The sequence below is a fragment of the Oryx dammah genome, unplaced genomic scaffold (assembly GCF_014754425.2).
Source record: "Oryx dammah isolate SB20612 unplaced genomic scaffold, SCBI_Odam_1.1 HiC_scaffold_11050, whole genome shotgun sequence".
NCBI classification, from domain to species: Eukaryota; Metazoa; Chordata; class Mammalia; order Artiodactyla; family Bovidae; genus Oryx; species Oryx dammah.
This window is the reverse complement of record NW_024080444.1, coordinates 4,328,515-4,331,952: the sequence shown is the minus strand read 5'-3', so window position 1 is coordinate 4,331,952 and position 3,438 is coordinate 4,328,515. Positions and strand designations below refer to the sequence as shown.

Sequence of the window (3,438 nt, the reverse complement as noted above, 5' to 3'; positions counted from 1 at the left end):
CATTTGTTTTGGAATCAAGTCTAGTGATTGTTTTACCTTTACTCAATCCTAGTTCTGAAGCATTATTTTAAAAAAAAAAGGTTATTTAAAGTGTTTTTAATCATTAGTTGCCTCATAGTAAAAGAAGGGTAGCAAAAGATTTCACTCAGAACATTACTAACTACAATCAATGAGTAAACAACATATACAATTTTCTAAGTTTTGTGTGTGTGTTTTTTTTTTTAGTTTGAAGGATATGAAATATCTAAAGGAATATCCAAATGTTTCCAAACTCCAAATTGTTAAAACAACTAAGAATAAGTTAAAAGTTTTTAATATTTTTGTATATTTATCAGCAGCTTATTACTGAAAGATGACACACATAGCACTAAAATAACACATTTTTTTCACTACTGATAAGAAGTACCATGTTCCAGTATTTCAAGTGTGAAATTTTTATTAGGGTTGAAATTCAGATATGCTGGCTTCAAAGTGCACTGTTCTCTCTCAGTGTTACTCTATTTAATATTTTCAGGAGAATTACTAAAAACTCTTATTTCATTTATCTGTGGAGAAAGCTATCTTTGTAAGAAATATTTCAATTTAGAAATATTTAAGCATATATTTTAAATACCTTTTAAAATAATTTGGTCCAATTAATACAATTTTATATGGTACTTGAAACCCTTGACCGATTTCCATGTTTTAAATATTTCTAAATTAAAAGAATTAAATATAGAAAGAAATATTCTGAGCAAACACAGGCTGCCTCCTCGAAAAGCTGAGAAATGTAAATAAGCAACATCAAGAGCCAAAACATGATTTTCACTAAAGATTACTTGGTGTGAATAGTGCCCCACAGAGTTGTTTCAGGATAATTCATTTCTTCTATAATGAGATCCAATGGAATAAATTTGTAAGCACTGAAGACACATAAATGGCACTGCCAATTACCCAGTGTCATCACAACATACTTCTTCCTTCTGACAAAATAGTGAGTGAAATTACACTAAGCACAGTCTAGGGACATACAGCAACTACCAAAGAGCTAGTTTGCCTAATCTTGGTAATTATGTCGTAAGTGCATTCCTTCTAACATTTCTGGTTGGAGTTAGACATTCATTTTCCCTTCTGTGTCTCTGAATACTGTGAAAGAAAAATGCTGTGTTTCAGCTTAGAGGTATCTGAGTTTCATTGGGAAATCTTTTCCAAAAGTTCTAGAAACCTTGGAAATATATCACTCATAGCGGATTCTAGGCAGAGATCAAACTGAATCTCACTTGACATTTTGTGAGATAGTAGATCTGGAATGCTGAGTTGTTTGAGTAGTATGGTTGGGAGGTCAACTGGTGGTTTATAAAGAGGGATTTCTGGATCCAAAGATACAAATACAATTTAACTCTAAAGACTTAATCACGATAGCACCATATTCCTTTGGAATGCTGACTTTGTTCCTAGCAACAGGTCAGAGGGAGAAAACCCCTAATTGTGACTCAACAACATAGTTTTGACTTCTAACAAAAATCACATGCAGTATTTTTCTAGTGCCAATAGATATGGATTTTAAGAGACTTGCTATGTGACAGAGGATGAGATGGCTGGATGGCATCACCAACTCAATGGACGTGAGTTTGCGTGAACTCTGGGAGTTGGTGAGGGACAGGGAGGCCTGGTGTGCTGCAATTCATGGGGTTGCAAAGAGTCAGACACGACTGAGTGACTGAACTGAACTGAACTGAGTCCTAAGTGTCACAAGAACCAGTTATGTGATTTAAACCAGGTTATGTCACATCTCTGATCCCAATGACCTTTCTCTGTGAAATGAGTTTGAGACTAGCACACACAAAAAAATATGATTATCTTCCTTCATGTGAGAAAACACTGAGCTACATTCATTTTCTGAACATCTCCCTTTATTATTTTCTAGCATGACAGATTTGGGTGAAAGGCTTGGCAACTGACTTTTCAATATGTTGACTCTCTAGCCTTATTGCCTTCAGTAGTTGTTCCTGGTCATAAAATTGATAATGTGTATCATGGAACCTTCACTGAATAAATATTCACTACATGTAAGTAAGTGTTAAGCATTGTGTTGAGTGCTGAGGCTAGAAGAAAATTATGACACAGACTTTGTCCTAAGAACATTACAGAGAAGACAAAATGGGAAATCATTCACTATTCCTGGTGTGCTTACTATGCACCAAGTTATACAGTTCAGTTAATAGAGGAGCAGAGCAATATGTGTTAAAGTTTAGATCTGATTGCCTCCAAATGTGTGTGCCAACAATATACTACCACAACAAGGAAGAGGGTTCAGTAAATATTCATGCAGGCTCCTCTGTATTCCAAGCCTTGTTTATGCATTGATATATTCCTTAATGCCCTTAATATATAAGCTTATCCCATCAAATTCCCTGAGCCAATCTTAATCAATGCAGGCAGCTTACTTTAGGTCACTGTCCCTTCCAGTGGGCATTTCAGGAGTTATGATATTGCATGTTAATCAAACAATGTAGAAAGTGTCACAGGAAATCCTCATTAATGCCCTCATCTCCCTTGCCTAGAAAGGTTCTGAGCATTTGTTTTATCTATGCTAATTCCCTCCTCTATGACAGTGGAATTGACTCTAAAAGAAGAGTCATCATCAGAAGTCTAGACTACTTCCCAAAACAAGCATCTCTATGAAAACCAATACTTTCAGTCATCAGACAGAAGATGTTACCTTCTTCAAACTTGATGCCTGACCTTAGAAGGCCAAAAACCATTCTAGTTTTTTATCTAATGATTATTTTTCTTGGGACTAATCATAAAGCTGGGCTTTTTCTTGGCCTCAGGCCTTTTGATTCTGAATTTCCTCCATTAGCCTCCCTCCACCTAATATCCTGAAAAACTCTCAACCTTTTTTTTTTCACTATCACTATTTAAGAATCTTCTCACTATTAATTTACAGTGTGATTACATTAACCTGTTAAAGAAAGAAAGTGAAAGTGAAAATTGCTCTAGTGATGTCCAACTCTTTGTGACCCCAAGGATTGTAGTCTGCCAGGCTCCTCTGACTACTGGAGTGGACAGTCATTCCCTTCTCCACAGGATCTTCCCAATCCAGGGATCAACCCCTAGTCTCCTGCATTGCAGATAGATTCTTTACCATCTGAGCCACTAGGGAATTCCAATCTGCTAAGCAGACCATTTATGCAATAGGTTTGGCTTAAATTAATGCATCTTGCTTAAGTTAAATAAGTGTGATAAGCCTTTACAATGTTTGCACGTTTATTTTTATAGACTGTAACACAAATGACAACACTTTGCTGAAAAGATTCTCTGGCTTTCTTCTACTTAAAATCAACACAGTAACTTAATGACTACATCTATGGATGCCAAACTCTTCTTTGGCAAATATTTTTCTCTCTCTCATCTTATCTGTTCTGTGATCTGTATGGGCAATGGTTTCCATTACTC

General features: G+C 35.7%; 1 non-coding gene across 1 annotated transcript; it reads right to left on the bottom strand.

The window, feature by feature from the left end:
- Positions 1–2,449: 2,449 nt before the first annotated feature.
- Positions 2,450–2,526, bottom strand: LOC120860269. The gene has a single exon (XR_005720296.1). It is a non-coding gene; the product is annotated as a small nucleolar RNA SNORD34 (small nucleolar RNA).
- Positions 2,527–3,438: the final 912 nt, after the last annotated feature.